The sequence below is a fragment of the Pholcus phalangioides genome, unplaced genomic scaffold (genome assembly GCF_987345545.1).
Source record: "Pholcus phalangioides strain wild (caught in Gottingen) unplaced genomic scaffold, Ppha-v1.0 ptg000004l_1, whole genome shotgun sequence".
NCBI classification, from domain to species: Eukaryota; Metazoa; Arthropoda; class Arachnida; order Araneae; family Pholcidae; genus Pholcus; species Pholcus phalangioides.
In genome coordinates, this window is record NW_028301597.1 from 17,866,817 (window position 1) to 17,887,075 (window position 20,259).

Consider the following 20,259-nt stretch of genomic DNA (forward strand, 5'->3'; position numbering starts at 1 on the left):
TTCATGAGTCGCGCAGGAAGTCGCCATATTGGTTAACTTAAGACACGGTTTGCATGCCCCTCAAAGAAAGAGGGAGATATCACGTGATCCATAGAGCCTCATTGAAGAAAACCCGGGCAACGCCGGGTATTATAGCTAGTGTACAATATTTATTGTACAGGGTGATTATAAAAAAACTATCCCGACATATGGGCCCCTAACTATCATACCATTCACAGAAACTGAATGAAATTTTGGCATAAAGTATTTTGATGTATGCGCTCAAGAATGGTATGGAAAACAACAGTGTCACTCTAACAGTTACGGTTACAGTGAGAAAATTTCGAAAATATCAAATGGCAACACCAAGTTTTTTGTATTGGAATGCGATCTCCATACTGAAAAACACTAAATAGCGTTGGAATGGCACCTGTAGCACGAAAATCCCCGGAGCTAGGCAAGGAAAAAGTAAAAACGACTTTGCCGTGCACCAGCGCATTAATGTTCGTTTCATTCGTCACACCGTTTCTTCGGCCGAGATCCCAGCCTGATTAGTCCTCCACAAGGTCACGTGGAAAATTTGTGAAACACAATAAAATGCTTTATTTTATGCTGCTTCTCTGTCCTTATTGGTTGTCCTCACTTTTAGCCTATCTACCGCCGATGATTTTCATGCTACAGTTGCCGTTTGAACGCTATTTAGGGTTTTTCACAATGCAGATCACATTCCAATACAAAAAACTTGGTGTTGCCATTTGATATTTTCGAAATTTTCTCACTGTAACCGTAACTGTTAGAGTGACACTGTTGTTTTCCATATCATTCTTGAGCGCATACATCAAAATACCTTATGCCAAAATTTCATTCAGTTTCTGTGAATGGTATGATAGTTAGGGGCCCATATGTCAGGATAGTTTTTTTATAATCACCCTGTATATATATGTACGGAAACCTGTCTTAAACGGAACAAATATATATTCCCGTAAATAATTAATGCTTTTTCAATAATAGTGAACCCCTTTTAGACGGAAACTGTAACGCGGAAACGGAAGGCGTATTTAGTCTATTTGTAGATACAAAACCTGCTAAAACGGAAAGAATTCTTGGCCAAGTATGCAAGTGTTTGTCCTTTGGATAGGAGGAAATTCAAGTCGTTCTGATCCCCCCCCCCCCCTTTGTTAGGGGGGTAACACTTTTACTTCTTGGAAAAGCGACGAATGATTATTATCTATCTGAACTGGTTCTGAGGTTAGGCTTGAGAGGAAGCGGATTTATTATTCAAAATTTATTAAAAGCTTGTTTAGCATTTCATTTATTATGGAAATGGGGACTAGTTAGAAAACACTCCTAAAGAAATTTGATAATTTCGAGAAAGTAGTACGCGAGGAAGACAGAAAATTATTGTTCACAATTTAGCGATACCGTGTTTTGGTTACTGCAGACTATTTCATTCGGTGTAGGGATGGTCACCAGCAGCAAGAAACGCGTATTGAATTTGAACACAAACATGGAGTTCGTAGAGGCATAAAAAAACTAAATTTTGAGTGTTACAGAAATTTATAATCTTTCACAAACGTTTTTGGTTGTTAATGTCATTGTCAGGGCCGTAACTAGAGGGGGGAGGGGCAGTTTTAGGTAGGAGCAAAGAACACCGTTACAAAATTATCGAATTTTAAAGTTGTGGGGGCACCAAAATAATGCTTGCCCCAGGCGACAAAAATTCTAGTTGTGGCCCTGTCATTGTCACTTAAAAAGGTATGCAATGTCTCAAATTTTATTTTAAGTACAATGAAACCTCGGTATAACGGTACTCGATACAACGATATCCTTTACTACGGTAAATCCCCCTATCACGATATTTTAGATTTTTTATATTTTGCTCCAAATCGTTTTGAATTTAATTTTAACTTCGTCATTCGTTTTCCTCCTGAAGGCACCTAGCATCAATAACATCAATATTTTGTACTAAAAAATCACGGAAAGCTAAAGTAAGCTATCGGTATTGCTATTTTTGGTGTAGGACACGGAAGTGCAATGCAGTAAACTCCTTAACAGGAGCAATGCATCTTAGTGAGTTTTTATAATAAATTAATCGTTACATAAAAACAATATCATTAATAGGGTTTGAAAAATTAAAATCAGACGAATATCAAACACCAAGGTCAGTTGTTGAAAAATAAGAACAATTGTCAGTTGTTTTTATACTGAAGTTTAATTATTAGCGCATTAAGTATGAAATTTCAAATATATAGTTATTTCAAACAGCAAATGTGTGAAAAAATTCAAAATAATATGATGTTCTGAAAACTTGAGTTTCCCTCGTAAACGATAGGAATAAATCACTGCATATATTTTTATGTGCGCATTTATAAAACGGAAACCTATCTGGAACGGAAAATAATTTGTCTCTTGACCTTCCGTTTTATACAGGTTTCACTGTATTTTTAGTGATACGTAACACACGCTTCCTAAACTTTTTTTAGGGGGGTATAAGCCTTTTACGCATTTTAACGCACACTATCTATTCACGTATGGGTAAGAAGGCCTTTTGCATGTTTGAAAGAGGGTAAGAGAGCCTCCTAAGCATTTCTAGGGTGTACTTGGAGCATGAAAGATTGAGAAAAACGGCCCTACCCTATAAATACCGGATATGAATAATAAAACATCGAACCACTCTGACAGTGATTCCCAAAAGTTGTGACGTGGCACTAGAGCTGAATATATGGCTTTGCCATAATTTACGGCGTAGTCACCTGCTGGCTATTCAAATTTTGCTGTCCTTCTCCCATTCTAATTTGATTTATTTGACTGCCAATGGCTAAAATTTGCCGCCCTTGGCTATAGCTCGTTTAGTTCTTCTCCCCCGTAAATACGCCTTTGTATGTGGTGCTCTTATGTCCTGTCTCCCGAAAGACTATGTCGCTCCTCACCCTCTGAAGTACGGTGAGACTAATGGTGTCCCACCTATAATAACATGGTTTTCTTCTGGGGTTTTGGTAAAAATTATGCTCTCCAAAGGATTGAGAATTCAACATCGTGATTAGAGTAAGCTTTTGTTTCAATATTCGCAATCAGATGGCAGCACAGCAGCTATACAGTAGTAATGTTGGCGACGGAATTTTGATTTAAATCTACACACACACACAAAATTAATGTAATATTAAAAAAGAAATTCCCAGTTTTTGAAAACACCTATTCTGAACATTGCAATAACACAGGTGTAGCTTTCTCCCCCATTTCAACGTTTGTGAGTGAGACAAAAAAAATCGTATTAATCGCAATTTACAATATATTACAACTCTCATTTATCCTTCATGAACTTTTCATGAAATTTAGTACATTTTAAAAATAAAGATAAATACATATATATAATACGAATTATATAAAATACATGTATAAATAACGCAACATAACGACAGCATAAATGACGTTATAAATGACAACTATAACGTTTGAAAAAACATATTCTCCTAAACATGTAATGATGATTTTAAGCTCCTTATGCTGACGACTAGAAAATTCTGATGGCATCCGGGACCCTCAGCAAGCTCTGAGGAACTTGCAAGAAATGGTCCGAAAGCTCGAGATTTCGTGCCAGCTACATGCAGTGGTCTTAAACGAGAGCAAATATAACTTTATATGGTTTGGAAGGAAGCAACTCCCTTCGAACACCGCTATCACGGTGAGGCACGCCATACTACAACCCAAGTCTCAGACAAAATATCTTGGTGTTATTTTGGATAAAAAGCTCAGTTTCAAAGCTCACATTCTTGTGGTGAAAGTTCGAGTCGCTACGGCGGCAGGCCTTCTAAATAGAGTCTGTTATACACGTTCTGCACTTGACCTCAAAAACAAAACCATTATGTACAGGCCAGTCATTAGACCAATTGCGTGCTATGCAGCACCATGTTTTTTCACAGCGCAACCCTCTGTCATCAAACAATAGTGTAACGAAATAAAATAATTCGGCGATATACCGGGGCGCAATAGAATATCAGAAATCTTGACATAATGGGAGATTTGAACATTGAATTCATACATGACTACTTAGTCAAACTATGTAGAGGATATTTCGATAGAGCTGAAACATCAGAATATCAGCACATAAGAGACATCTCGCCTTATCCCACGGGTAGAGATATTGAGGTTTCTTCGACCTAAGAACATACTGGCCCCTGATATGGGTCAGTGAATTGGTTTAGTTTTGTAAAAAGCTAAATAGTTCTAATTCTCCCTTCATTGATTGGAGGCATAGTGTTACATATATACTGAACGCTGCTACCCATATTTATCGCATTTAATCTTGTATCCGCATGTAATCATATATATTGTATTTAATCACGCAATTCATTAGAATGAACAATATACATTGGCAAACGCGAGGGGGGGGGGGGGGTTGGGGTTCTAAAATCCCCCAAGCCGAGATTATAGTGTTATTTTACAGGAAAAAACGCAACCCCCCCCCCCCTTGAGAAAATTCTGCGTACGCCTGTGAACATATATACTCTGTTGTAACCATTAGGTATAGGATTTCACACTTATTTTTCAATTATTTGCTCAGATAATTGTCAGTTAGATTCTGTAATTACATATGAAAATCATGGGCCTATAGCCAATAAAATCCACAATTTATCGAATTCATATTTTCTAAAACGATTTCAATCGATTTGACATATTCTGAGATACTCGCTTTATTAATCGTAAGTACCCGATAATTTTAACTCTTTAGCAACCTATATACCACCGTTTAGAATATAGTAAAATTTAAAACTCCAAAAATTCTAATATAAAAAATCAGGTCAAGGTGTAGCCAATAATGAAGAAAAAGTAAGTTGTATTAAAAATAATTTCAGAATTAAACTATTATTTGATAGTCTTAGGGAAGGGCAAGGGCCACCTATGCCCAAGCGTGCTGGTGTCTCTTCACGTGTCATGTAATGACTTTTTTTTTATGATGCACATTATTTATTTCATCACGACTAAGGAAACCCGAGCTCATAATATTGTCGGATAAAAATGATAATAAAAAAGACCCATTTTTGTTGCCTACAACCGTTTATTGACTCATGCTCTAATCATTGCATCTTTTTTAAAATTAGATTAAAATGAATTATAAAGTCATAAAATAATTTCGCGCGTTGGATGTATATAGTGCTGCCATCTCTTTTTTCTTACATTCACAAATTCAATCGACATATTCTGGGGAGAGAGAATAAAATATTTTGTAGATGTGTGCGTGCTTTTTTTCTTACAGTTCCACTGAAAAGCTCTATATATATATATTTGTAGTCCTCTTTATTTAAAATTATCTTAAAGAGTTCATGTTTGATGGTTCTGGAATCATCAGTGTAGTTTCACAAGGAGAAACACTTTTTTTTAAAAAATCGTTATCGGTAACTAATGGCAGATTCAATAATCAGGATGAGGAAAAAGCTTCCATATGTTTTACTTTTATCTGTTCGTATAACGCATAGGTGGAGAGAGACTTGAAAGTCTGGAGGGGGAACAATGACGATAACGTCAGTTCATATATACACATATACTGTACATATTAGATCAGCCGACTCCGCCTTTGTCGCTGGAGGGGCTATGCTCCCCATGCCCCCATATCTCCGATTATGATATAATGCCTTGTATGCATGCACGCAATTGATTCCTATGGTTCAAAAAAATTAGCTAAGTGATGCCTTACAATTTACCGAAGCTGAAAAGATTGATATTATGGTTGTAAGATGGCACCACTATGAGAAGCTAATGATAGCTGACCAATTTGTTTATCTATTTTGACTGAATGATAAACATTTCGATTTCATATTGGCCACGGACAATATTCGAGACATCTTATTCCACTGATAATGAATCTATACATAACGTCTTAGAGAGAGAGAAACTCTGAGAGAGAGAGAAATGAAATTAAAGTTCTGAATTTTACGCGCTTGTGAGTGAGATATACAGGATTTGCAAAAATGGATGCCATGGTTTCAAAAATTTATATTTTCGAAACTGTTACACATAATATTTATAATCTATGATACATAAAAATAAAGAAAAATATTCGAAGTTTTTTCAACATCGTTCACTAGATGGCAGCACTTCCGTAGAACGTAGTGACTGAAATTAACTTTTTTCAGTCACAAATTTCTCAATGCACGCTCCATAGAAGTAACGAAAACTACCCTCGCATATTCTACTATCTATTACACAAAAATAAAATTTTTCTCTTAAATTAGCATATAGCTTTTCAACGGTGAGTGGATTTACGAAAATTGTTCTTTTATCACCACCCATCCATAACGTGATCATAAGAAATAAAAACAGGTAAAAATTCAATAATTCGAAAAGCATAGACGATACAGTTTGGCATAGAAAGGTAATGTTAAAAAAAATTATTGTCAAAATAGTTACATATGTCATCGACAGGTAGCACTAAAGTTGTAAGAATATTTAGTGCTATCTGTTGATGGGGGACGTAACTATTCCGGCAATGAAAAAATTACTGAAAAAATTTAGGTCTTTTTGTAAGAAAACGCCAAGATATCACCCGTATATACAATAAATATTGTACATTGACTATTTTTCTAGGGATTTTTTTGCAGTATGTTATATCCGGATTATTTTTTTGCTTAAGACTATTCTATTTTGGTTTGTTATAACGAGAGTGTATGTTTTAAATAGGGTATGTTAAACCAGAACTAAAAATATATAGACGTGAATGGGCCAAATTTTTAAGTACTACACAACCGTATGTTATATCCACGGTTTATGTTACATACGGGTTATGTTCAGGCCTGTCATTTAGGGGGTTCAGAGGGTCCATTGCCCCTCCAGCTTTAGAAAATACACGAGAAATGGTATATATATACATATATACACATACCATTTCTCGTGTACATATATATACACACACACAAATACATACAGTCGAACCCCGTTCTAACGCCACCATCCGTCCTAAAGAATTTTGGCGGTATAACGAGTTTGGCGTTATATCGGATCATGGTCGGAATAGCGTTTTGCAGGCTTCATTACATAAATTCACACGTTTATTATACAAATACAAATTCAACGCCACAACAGGCAAAATGTACAGGCCAGTATGTACTACTGTATAAAAAAAAATACAGTCACACTACATCCCCATCGTTTGCCCACGATTCCGTAATGGCTATAAAATCCAGGCCCTCCACAGCCATCATAGTTTCTAAAAAATCTTTCTTATTATCCAAACTCGTGGCATTTATTCGCACACATTTTAATTTGCCCTGAGATTTAGTGTCCATCGAGAAGCCATCCAAGTCACAGGCGGGTAATTCCCGTCAATACTGTTGTTATTTTAATTAACTAACCCGCATTCCCGACTACGGGGTCTGGGAGTAAAAAAGCCTGACCTAAGCCTATCGTAAACATCCGAGAACCCGCCCCGCCCCCCTTCATTCATTTGAATCCCATCCCAACGAAGCCACCTATCAGTAACTGCGGGAAGTTCCAAGAACATGACCCCAAGTGAGGAGCAAATGTCCTTCAGGCCTAAATTGAATTGGTGGATCATACTCCTATAACCCACACTCAAAAAACTCACGAAAGTATAACAACGAAACGAAAAAAACACGAAAAATTGGCGGTAAACAAAAAACCAATCATTCCCTCCTATACGAGCACGTGATCAAAGAAATTGATTATCAACTAAAAAGCAACGGCCACAAACTTGGCGAAAGTATAATGAAAATGAAATGAGAGCGAGAAAATAAAATTTAAGTCGACCAAAAATACACAACGAAAATAAAAAAATTGAGAGTAATAAGAAAACAAACACTTATCTCGCAAATCCAGCAATGGAAGTCCTAAAAATCCAGTGACAAAATCAAACTAAAGAGAATAAACTGACAATCTGGAAAAATAAAGAAAACACCGCAGAATGTTTGATCCAAAAAATAAACACGCTAAATAAAACTCACGAGAACGAAGAAAAACCCCATAAAAACTCATAAATATTCAAATAGTTCATTCATAACAGTTCACGATAATTTAATCAGAGTTGCAAAGTTGACCTGTATGATTTTTTATAATTTTCACGCAATTTTTATTTCACGCATTCACACCATTGGTGTTTGAAATTGCAGAAATCTTAAATAATGAAAAATAATATTATACGCCCCATGCCCACGAAACGTAAGTGGTAAACGTATTATCGAAAAATTTATTCATTTACTATTTTATGTACGAGCTATATATATATAATTTTGTATATATAATATATATGTCTTCATTTTTCATGAAAGACGGTATTTCCTTGGCCTTTTCTTGGCGAAAAACAAGTGATGCGTATCCTTCGCCAAGACAATAACAAAATCGCTATAGGTAATGACAGAAACGTGTGTGCGTATTTTTTTTTTCTCACGTTTTCGAGTCAGTTCAGATTTGACAAATGATTCGAAAGTGTAGGAGCGACAAATTCCACGATGTCGAGACAGGAAAATGATCGGAATGGCATCATGCCTACTATAATGCGTAATTATCCGTACTGAGGAGAAAGTGAAATCTATTTGGCGATCGAATATATATCCAAACGCAGGTAAGACCACCTTCTTAACCAAGTAAAAACTTATTTTTTTCTAGTCTCATATCGAAACGAACTAACCAAGCAAAAAGCAAAAAAAAAAAAAAAAATCGGAAGGGTTGACGGGCGAGACAATCACGAAGGCCGCATCGTGTTTCTTTGCCTAGCCTAGCTTCAAACTCTTTCATTCGTGCAACGGCCTTGAAAGGCTCTTGGCCGTAAATGAAGTAAAAATATGGGCCCCCTTGTTAAAATAACGGGCCCCCGTGAAACGTGAGGAATCTAGTTAATAAAAAACAAGAGACCCACCCCCCTCATATTAGGACCATTTGCAATGTTCCCTGCTTCAAGAATATAGATAATTTGGTGGATAAAAATAAAACATAATATACTACGAGCTTGTTGTCTTAAATCATAAAGTAAGAGTATCCAAAGTTCACCCGTTAATTTCTGTTCACAATTACGTCAATTGAAAAAATTTACCTTACTATGAATGTTTTCATTCATGAGCAATTAGATTTTTATTAAACAAAATAAAAATAATATTCCATGCAATGATTTTTTCTTACGAAAATAATTAAATTTATTTGCTCACATGAATTATTGAAAATATAATTTTAAAAAGATCTTCCAAAAATTTCAAATTTTATTATTTTTTAAATAATTTGGAGTAATATAATTTCCCAAGGAAGTAGTTTAAAATGTAGTGACTAAAGTGTTTTTAAAAGTAAAAATTGCACAGGTAGGCGTATTCAATTTGCAATCGAATTGCAGTAGCTATAGTTATATATCCATCCAGGGGTCCAGGGTATAACCATGGTCAAAAATCTCATTGTACCCATTTCTTTGGTGGTTTAGGAAAGCACATCTTTTAGTGTCATTTCAGTACAAACTAGGACAGCAAAAGTTCAATACTAAGCTTACTACACTAATGCTCGTTAAGCAATGAAATCAAAAACGCTTGTAAAAGCAAATGTTTCAATTATGTTTTGTTTTGTTGGAGTTCACACAAATAATAGGGAACAAAGGACACTATCAGGTGAAATTTAAAAAAAAAAATAGAAAATCCAAGATTAAGAGCATTCAATAATGCAAAATATGATTACAATCATATTTTGAACCACAAAAAGTTGAATGGATAAGATCAGCTAATGTGAGATATGACCACCTATGCTGGATGCACAGGTTCGACAACTTCGATCCATACCAATAATAAGATTATCAATGGCGTTTTGTAGTATCACAGTCTATTTAAGGGAAAGAATTGTTCGCGGCTCACCAAGTCTTTGGGAAGTGTCACGCAGGGCCGCTACTAGGGGGGAGCAGGCGGGTCTCTTGCCCGGGGAGCTGGAACAGAGGGGGCACAAATTTTATTCTCAAACCTCTCCTTCAACATTACAAGGGGGCGCCAAAATGGGCACATGCCCCGGGTGACCAAGCATCTAGTTGCGGCCCTGGTGTCACGGAGAGCAGTTGAATGTTTCCCATGTATGCCTAATATATTCTCTATTGGGTTCAAGTCAAAAGAAACCGGTGGCTATTCCATACGAGTCAAAACAAAGTTTCAGACTGAACGTAATGCTGGAACTTTTGCATTATCGTCCATACACATGGCATCGCATCAGGTCCCGTGGCAGACAGAAATGGTGTGAGCACAGGCCCGTCATTTAGGTGGGGGGGGGGCAGGGGGCTTTTAAAAATACACTAAAAATGGTATATATATACAAATATATATACATACATAGAGTACATGTGCTTTGCCCCCCCCCCCCCCCGGAAAAAGTTGAAATGACGGCCTTGTGTGAGCATATCGTGCAAGGATGTCATCTCGATTGCTCATCACCGTCTCTGCTGAACCTCTGGTGAAAACATAATGGTCAATGCGGGCGCCAATAGCAATTTCTGTCCAGATCATCATACCGGTACAACAGAGATGTATCAGTTTGTTGCTTAACTTTTGAGTATGAAGAAAGAGTTGATTTCTTGTCTATACCCTTTTTTGATAGCTGCGGAAGTTTTACGTGTTCAGAGATTTATAAAATCGCAACAAATGGGGGAATCAGAAATAAAATTCAAGTAAACAACTCTTCAGGTTTGCTAAACAAGATTTTATCTGTTTATAGATAATAAAATGAAGGCAAACGGCATATTTTTCCGTTAATTAATCATTCTATTTAGTTAAAACTATGCTCTCTCTAATTAATGAAATTGCCTTGTTGATGTACGTATTAATACGATATGCTAACGGAACCATCCGTTTTTGTGAAAAAAAAATCAATATGTTTTTATGGGGATGAACCATAGAGGGTAAAATATTATAATATATACCATAATATTACTTATGCATGAGTATTGATGTTATATCACGTGTCTTGCTTGAATAGCTCTTCAAATTACAGCATTTATTTATCGTTATTTCCTAGAGATATGGGTGAAAATTATGAATACCGCTTAAATGATAATATAGACGTGAAAGCATGAGTGGGAATTATCCAAATAACCTTTGAAAATTAATGTACATTCATCGTAGATCGTGCTATTGAAGCACTTTTAGAAAATAATAAAACTGGAAATTTATTATACGATTAGATTTGGATTTTGTTTGGCGATGAAGTTTAGAGCGTCGTTTCATTATCATCCGTTCTATTCGAATTGGTCACTTCTGTTACCTTGCCTTATTATGCGATATCTTCGTTTTTTATCTGTCATATTATGCTAAATATGATGGAGATGTTGAGGAAGGAGATTCTTTTACCTGCCCATCAATATCACGAATAATAATCATTCACTTATTCTTTCCTGGATATATCTCAAGTTCTTTATCTGGTACATCATTCTTGACGTATTCTTCTATCAAAATAATAAATTGATTATGTTTTCTGCGTTTGAATAACATTAGATCAAAAAAGTATAGCACGTTTCTTATCTCAGCTTTTATTCTTGACTGATTTATGTTACTCTAAGCCTTATCTTTCGGTTCCGGATCATGCTTAAAAAAATGACGTTGGGGCATCAAAATACCAGCTATTACCGCAAACTTTTTCGAAACACTTTGCCGTATTCCAAAATGACAATAACATTAAAACCACAAAACGAAGTAGTACTTATGATTATGTACCAATTTATATTTCAATTCCTCAAGTGTCTCATAAACTCGTGAATAGTTTAAAAATTCATAAAAGTTGAAGGAATTGGTGTATTTGGATGCGGTTTGCGAAAAAGTTACACGAAGGGGATTATGTTTTTTGGGTACATAAAAAAATATTGATTCAAATTTTTATTGAGATTTTGATAGAGAGTGAGGGAAATCAGTCCGGCAGGCAGTAATTAGACCACTGAGCATTTCTCCGATCTCTTTACTGAAAACGTTCGCAAAGCTTCAGTCGACTATTCACGACTGAAATAAAACAAATTCACCAATACCACGATTACAATGAAAACCTTATGTAAGCACCAGTAAATGAGCTGTTAATCATACATCCTGTATTTTGAAGGACTCAGAGATTCGCACATTTCCAGCAATTTACTTACCGCCGCGCCATCTACCGATAAAACTTTAAACTTAAATTACTTTATATACCAAAAACAAAAAAAATCCCGCCTTCGTAATATATTCGAAAAATATTTGTATACATATTTCGACATATGCCAATTTTTCAACTATTTACGAATTTATTCAACACCTTGCACACTTTATTTTCCAGCTTATATATATAATCCTATCTTGATAAAATATCAGAAATTTATATTGTTTTAGGTCTTTGCTGCTTTTTTGTGAGAGGTTGCGATAGAAATAAATATTTTAAAAATATCGTGAGAAACTATTTATATATGAGAAAATTTATAGATGATGTAATTTTTTTAGATACAAGTATAAAAATTCTATTTTTTTTCCCCTCCCACTACTTAAAATTTCGTTATTGATTATAATGATATATTGCAGAGATTACACGCTGCAGCGGACCAGAGGCGTACGCATGAGGTGCTCAGGGGACCCGTGCCCCTCCCCAAGCCAATCAAAAATTAGAAGAAAAAATTATATTTCTGTGGGAAAAAAATTGAAATATCGAAAGAAAGCACTCTTTCTATGCTAAATTAACCGATTTCTGTTAATTTAAATGCTTTTTGAAGGGTGAATATTTTTGCCTCCTCTCTCTCCCCCAAGGTTTTTGTGCCACCTGGAAAGGTCGATCCCGCGTACGTTCCCGCTGTGGACGATACGATGATATTTTTGCAAAGTGGCAAAATTTGCTTCTGCGGTTTATACGCCGCTGCTCGGGAAATTAAGGTATAAGAATACATATCTTTTTATATAAGATTCATTTTCCCCTTTATTTTATTATAATTTCCTTCTCAACAGATTTGAAAATTCTTAATTGAGAGATAGATGGGTGTGTGTACCATGATGAATGATCACGAGAGAATAAAAAAAACACGCCCACAAAGCTTGCATGGAACTTAGCCTAAACGTTATCCGTAACCTTGCCAAGGGCAATGACTGCAAATACGAGAAACAAATTGGAGGAAATAAAGGTGAGTCAAAGAGACGAAAAAATTCAGAAAAATCTTACGAAATTAGACAAAAAAAATCCGTTAAATACTACTTCAATGTCTGGCTCATTAAGGTCAATGTTTTCTTAGTTTTATATATTTTATATGTTTCACGGAAACTTCATTGGATTGATATGATCTGCATACAATCATAAACTTCAAAACTGAGTTCAAATGTTTCTTTTTTTTCTATAATTTTTTATAACAATATTCAATAGTCATCGTAATTATTTCTTTGCTGTGCAAAATTGCGCTGCCCTTGTAATGTCATCGAGAACTTTGGACATTTCAAAACCCGTTCTTTCAATTTCCGCGGTTGAGCAATCCTTTAATGTGGTAGGGCACCGCCCGAAAAATATATTATTTGCTTGCAATTTTAACTTTCCACTTAACCCTTTGTTGAGTGTGGAGTTCTTACATTCATTCGAGAAAAATTAGAGCGTAGGAGATATTCACTGAGATTCGTTTAATGTCAATCACTCGTTCAAGTTTGTCGAGAAAAGTAATGAGTACGCATTGTATTTCTTTCTGTAATCTAATGACAATTGAAATCGGCAGTGAAAAATTACCAACGAAATGGTTTTTAAGATTAATGGTGGGTTATTTAAGTTTTGGTTATCTCATGCAGTGTTATAAAAACGCTACTATTTGAGCTCTTTACGGTGATAATAATGGAATTGGTGGAGCTATTTACAATTGAAAAAAAATGTGTTGAATTTCTATTAAAATTTTATTATACGTGTATCTAACTCATTATTTCTGACCTTTGGAAAACTGAATTCCACTTTTACAGCGACTGCCGTATATGTTGTCATAGTTTACAGTAACAGGGAGGTCACCTTTCTTGCTTCAGCTTGCTACAAAATGAATGGAAATTGTGCTATATATAAAGTGGAATTGTTTTTCCTCTGAAATTAATTTATAAATAAATATACTATTTGCGCTTTTCAAAAAAAAATACATCTTTTCTACCACTTTCAAAATTCAGTTTAATTTTTTTCAAATTTTATTCTTTTAATTAGAAATGTTGTTAGAATATTTTATGGATATGCCGGATTGAGAGCCCTGAAATATAAATAATCGCTATAATCGGTTCATATATGCCAGTATAACTAATATACTGGCTCTCACCGTGAGGATCTGGGTTCGAACTGCGTTGGCAGCACATTGGTAGTCGGCTGAAGTTGGATTCTGTAATTTTCTAACTTCAGGGGGCGAATGGGAGCTGCTCTCGCATTTGGAAAAATCTCTCAGAAGACAGCAGGCAGACCTTCAACATGATACTTACATAACCTAAAAAGTCAAGCATTTACCACCTTTACTTTAAACTATGGATAACACCGATGGCAGCATTAGCAATAACACGAAACAAGCACCACTCTGACAACATAAATACTTTAGGCTCAAGCATATACATACGCACACAACTCGTTTCGGCATGTGCCGATTCGTTAGAAATTCCGCAGAGGAGTGCGTACGAGGTGCATTTACGGTTAAGTAGTAGTAGTACAAATATTAATGAAATAAAAAAAAGAAATTCCCATACAATATATAATACAAAGAAATTAGTGGCAAGAGGAATGGTGTTAATTTAAAAGAAAAAAATTGAGGCATTTAGTGACGTATGCAAGATGCAAGGAATGCAATTATACTGTGATAAAATTTTATTAATATCAACAACTACTACTAAACCATACATTAACCTCGTCCACATTATTCTCTGCTGAACTAACGAATCAATACATATCGGAATGTGAGTGTACATGTTGTGAAGCTAATGTGAAGTTTTGATCCTGTGAAATGCTTGTTATAGTACTGCTATCTGCCATCTATTTTTCGAACGAATACCAATAGCTACAATACAATATCAAATAGATAATTTAACTCTTGAAGTGCATAGCTTCGCATGTGTGTGCAAAGGGTAAAAGGGTCATTTACACGCTCATTACTGTACGCAGTTTAAAGAAAACGATTCAGAATCACCTATGCACGTAAAGTGAGGTCATATTCTTTCCAATTTATATTTTGAATTTTATGGTAGATGAATTATGAATATATTTTATTATTTTGAACTTTCTGGTAAAGAATTATGCATTTTAGGGTTAAATTTTCTTGAGTTAACATCCATGATTTTAAAGTTACAGAAAAAGCTGCGCATTTGAGATTGTTCAGTTATAAAATTTTGGAAGTAATTTAAATATTTTAGGCGCTAAAAATATGGGAAACAATTTTTTGAAAAAGAGTTTATTCGGTTTTGGTACCTGTATAGTATGACATCTAAAAGACATCAATAGTATGGCGCGTTTTACGATGTAAATTTACATTCTCATAAAGTCAAAGTAAAAATAGAAATACAAAGGCCATAACAGGCAAAATGCCCAACGAGGTGGCTGAAAGAAGACGCCCATAAAAAATATGGATGTCCACTAAAACAAAAAATGAGAAACCCAAAACAAGAGCAATTATTATGAAAAAAAAACTATAAATTATGAGAATATATAATAAATTATTAAAAAAATTATGGTTATCTTTGAAAGTATGGATAGATTCTCGATTCATCCCGTTATGAGCATTGTACTTATTTTTAAACGTATAATAATTATAATTATATTGATATATTAAGAACTAATGGAGTATATTAAAAATGTATCAAAACGGATCTTTCAGGGATTCATTTTTAAATGCCCTTTCAGAGCATAAAAATATTATTAAATGTAATCGCAGGTATAGAAATGAGATTTTGTTCATGATATTATACCAAAAAGTTTTAGTAAAAGATTGAAACGCATTAACGCTCGCTATTAACTATATGTTATTCACCCTGGTTTATAAAATCTTAAAAAAAAATCTTTATTAAAAAAAATAAAATCGTTTTGCAGGTTTTAATGTGTTCCCCCCTTTCCGAGGTTCAGACGTGAGCCAACAAATAATAAAATAGCTTTTGAATGCGAACTACTGTTCCGGTACTTTGTTTTTTCTTTTCTTTTTCTTAAAGAGAATTTGTATATTTAATTGATAATCCTTGAACACGGCGAGCGCATGACTTGACCCCTTCCAGAATCTTAATTTTTTTTTTTTTGTATATTTATCAGACTGTTTCAGCTTCCTCATCACGCGTAAGTCTTTTATTGTTTACGGCCATTCAAAGGCTATTTTATGTCAATGGAGACTTGCTTGCACACTTTGCAGCCTTGGTAATTTCCCCCCCCCCCCCAAAGTCGTAAATTTCTCCTCTCATCTTCACCTTTGTCCAGTTCAAATCTTCGGGCCCATGGCGTAAGTAAAATGTACAAAATTTATTTCCATGTTTTTTTGCGCAACTCGGGGGCAGTCAAAGTTATCTTCATCTATTAACATGTTTTTGCCCTTTTTAAGAAAAGGAAAACTAGAATTTATATAGCCTAATTTCCTTATGTTTTTCCCCTTAGTTAAATAATCAATAAATATTGTCAAGTATTGGATATTGAGCGCACTTCACGACTAACTCTTACGATATTATTAAAGTGACTAGCAAAAAACCTCTTCGGTTTAAATTTATGTTTATTGACTTGAGGGTTCAGAGAGTATATTATCCACTTTCGAACAGGAAAAGCCATCACCTTCGCTCATTATTTTAATGAAGTTATAGTCAATTTAAACTTCCATGTCATTAAAGAATATACGTCTGCTTTGCATAAATGTACAGGGCGTCCATAATTAAAAGACACTATTTTAAAGTAGCCTACAGGCGAAACCAGCCATCAGAAAATTGTGAAATTTTGTCGAGGACTTCATGAAGTGATGGGAATTGGTTTCAGGGGGGGAGGGGGGTTAGTTGCACATGTCGCCACCAGGAGGCGTTTTATTAAGCAATGACACATTTGGGCAAACGTTTACAATTTTAACAATTTTTAACACTTTTACAATTGTTACTGCAACAAAACATGTTTCACATGATGACCATCATTTGCGTATACCATGTGAAATCGCAAGATGGCATGTTTCGCAACTAACCAAAGTGTGTGCGGGGAAATGTTCAGCCCGTGGCGCGAAATGCTGTTTTTAAGGTCAGGTAAAATGCTTGGATTGTCACACCTTACCATACGTTTCAAATGCCCCCAATGCCAAAAAACGCATGGATTAATGTCCGGGGATCGAGGAAGCCATAGATTAGGGAAGTGCACGTTCTTCTGTAAAATGTGTTTTAAGAACATTCTTAACACACACTGCAATGTGTGGAGGAGCTCCGTCTTGCATAAAGATTGTATCTGCAAGACAGTGACGTGCTTGCAGAGCCGGAAAGCAATGCATATCGCTTCCCGGTGATCGAACGTGTCACTGGACCTGTAGAACGTAACTCTTCGTAGAAGAAGGGGCCGAGAATAAATGATGCAGTAAATCCAAACCATACCGTCACTTTTGGTGAATGCAACGGAACCTCTAACACATCGAGCGCATTTTCTGGTTCCCAAATTCCAAGTGTGAGTATTGACTGCACCATCTAAGTGAAAATGTGCTTCGTCTGTTCAGAGGATATCCCAAGGCCATTCTGAATCGACCTCAACGCGAGCTGGAAACTACAGTGAGAACCGCAGTCACGCGTCATAATCATGTGGAAGCAACCGCTGCACAAGTGAAAGTTTGTACGAATAATATCGGAGGATATTCCGCATTATCTCATGGGCAGTTGAACGTGGCCTATTCAACGCCTGACACTATGCTACCATGAGAATTTGAAGCTTCGTCCTCTTCCACCTGAAGCGAAACCTCCTGCACTGACTGGTGCAGGAAGTTTTCTTCCTCTTTCAGGACGAACAGCCAACGATGCTGTGGTTTCAAATTTCGTTATCACACTCCCCCCCGAAAAAAATTACCATCACGTCATGAAGTATACAAAATTTCACACTTTTCTCATGACTGGTTTCGCCTGTAGGCTACTTTAAAAAAGGGTCTTTTAATCATGGATGCCCTGTATATTAGACGCAAATAATGTGGGATGGGTGAAAACTCCATGACATATTTTAAAAATTGATTTAAAAATATAAACCTATTGATACAAAAAAGTGTGGTTTGCACTAAAATACTTATATCATGGCGTAGTTTTCTCTTTTTTTTTTGATAAAATTAAGAAAAAAAAGTTCAAATCTCACTCATAGATGATGCTGTATCACGAAAAACACATAAAATGTTACACAAACAGTGCATAAACAACTTTTATTTTTCGTTACGATTCTCTCTCTCTCTCTCTCTCTCTCTCACGTTACATTGAACAATTTTCAATACGAGTACTCTTTCTAGCTCGGTCCACAACTAGGAGGGTGGAAAGGTGTCATATTTAAATGTGGTAGTTCTATGAAACGTTAATCGTAATAAACATTAGTCATGCACTGTTGTCAAGTTTTTGTGATGCAGCGTCATCTGTGTGTCAAGGTCTAAACTTTTAATCTATCAACAAAACGAATTTCCACGCCACTACAAGTACTTTTTTTACAAATGAAGCACTTTAATTGTCAATTAATTAATTTTTATTTTTATGTGTCAGGGACTTTTTAACCATTAATAGTTTTTTAAGGGGTGCAATTTCATCAATAATTACATTAATTTATTAATTATAAAACGTAAAGTTTATTTCATCGGAATCAAAAGAAAGTAAAGCTCTTCCAAGTGCAGGTTCATGCTCGGTAGTTCGCACCAATATCGTAAATAAAGAGAGTTTCATGAAAAATAATTAAAATTTAATGGTTTGCACATATTTTTTTTTTCTGTGCAATATTTATGTTATGGTTCATTGTATAAATAAAAAATTTGAGGAAAATCTTTTTCTCTTTCGTTCCGTTGGATGAGCACATGCATTCGAATGAAAAAAAATTGAAAAAGAGGAGTCTAATTCTTTTCAGAAAAGAAATGAAAAAAAGGAACAAAAATTGCCCTTTTAAGGGGCATTGACGAGATATTTCGTCTCCCTAAAAGCCTCTTATTTTAGCAGCGACAAACTCAGATATTTTGTAGCGTTGATTTCTCAATGGAACACTTACCTGCACCGCTATCTTTGCACCCGCTGAAAATCGGAAGAGAGCCTACTTACTGTATTTAAAAAGATATGATATATCCGTTTTGAAGAAGGTTGTGTTCTCTACTGTGTTGCTTACGGGATCAAAAAAATTCATCACATCTTTTGGGGGGATTTCTAACTGGCATTTCCAATTTTGGTTGTACTGCCACATTCTATCATAATATGCATCATCTTTTCACCTGAGAAAATTATTTCTTTTTTGTACCTAAGACTTATTTTTGATCATGATTTTTTTATCAATTAAAAATAAAGTACGAGGGATAAAAAATAGACTTGTAATGTGCTGCATAGAGAAAACTTGTACAATGTATTTCCATATGACATATTATATGTATATATACGTAACTGCCAAAGCCCGAAGTTGCCCGGTTCACGAAAGCTTCTTCCGAACTGACAGGGCCAATGTCCGAAATTCGGACTTTATCCGGCTTCTATGTCGATTTCATTGCTCTCTGAAATAGATTCCTGTGATTCAGGATCATCGCCAAGTTGAGATATTTTTTTGTATGATAATTATGGCCGTTTATAAATAGAAATAGCTAACCACAATTATTATGGTTAGCTATTGCAACCATAACGATCAAAGGAATCTGAATATCGATATCTTAGTGATCTATATAATAGATGATGATTATATATATAATGATGATCGACGCATAGGGGATGGCCAAAGCCCAGTGAAAGCCCAAAATTCGGACATTGGCCGGCCCAGTTGATCCGGCCAGTTCACGAAGTGGCCAACTTCTGGCTCTCACAGTAACGTATATAAGCACAAGTAAATATTTTTTGTTGATCTACTTGAGGATACATGTTTAAATTACTTATTTCAAAAGTAAATTTTATATGTTACATTTGCTTCTCATTCACGCGTTTCCTAATCTCAAGTTTTCTCATAAGTACATTTTTCTCAAATTCTTCTATTTAATTTTTCTCTGATTCCTGACTCGAAAGTATTCCTAGACGGTATTATTTTCAATTTGATCAGAAATTGAATTCATGCGAGATTTTTAGCAATGCGATTTCATCAAATTCATCATTAGTTCCACAGACAAAATGAATATTTATCTTGGAATTCTTTTCGTTAATGAACCATTCAAGACTTCCAGATTGATAACATTAG

General features: G+C 35.2%; 1 protein-coding gene across 1 annotated transcript in view; it reads left to right on the forward strand.

The window, feature by feature from the left end:
- The first annotated feature begins 8,347 nt into the window (after nt 1-8,347).
- Nucleotides 8,348-20,259, forward strand: part of LOC149086631 (CD151 antigen-like) — a 138,995-nt gene continuing 127,083 nt past the window's right edge. The window contains exon 1 of the mRNA XM_089231027.1: nt 8,348-8,551. The gene's annotated coding sequence lies outside the window, so the exon portion shown is untranslated. The remainder of the gene's footprint in view (nt 8,552-20,259) is intronic.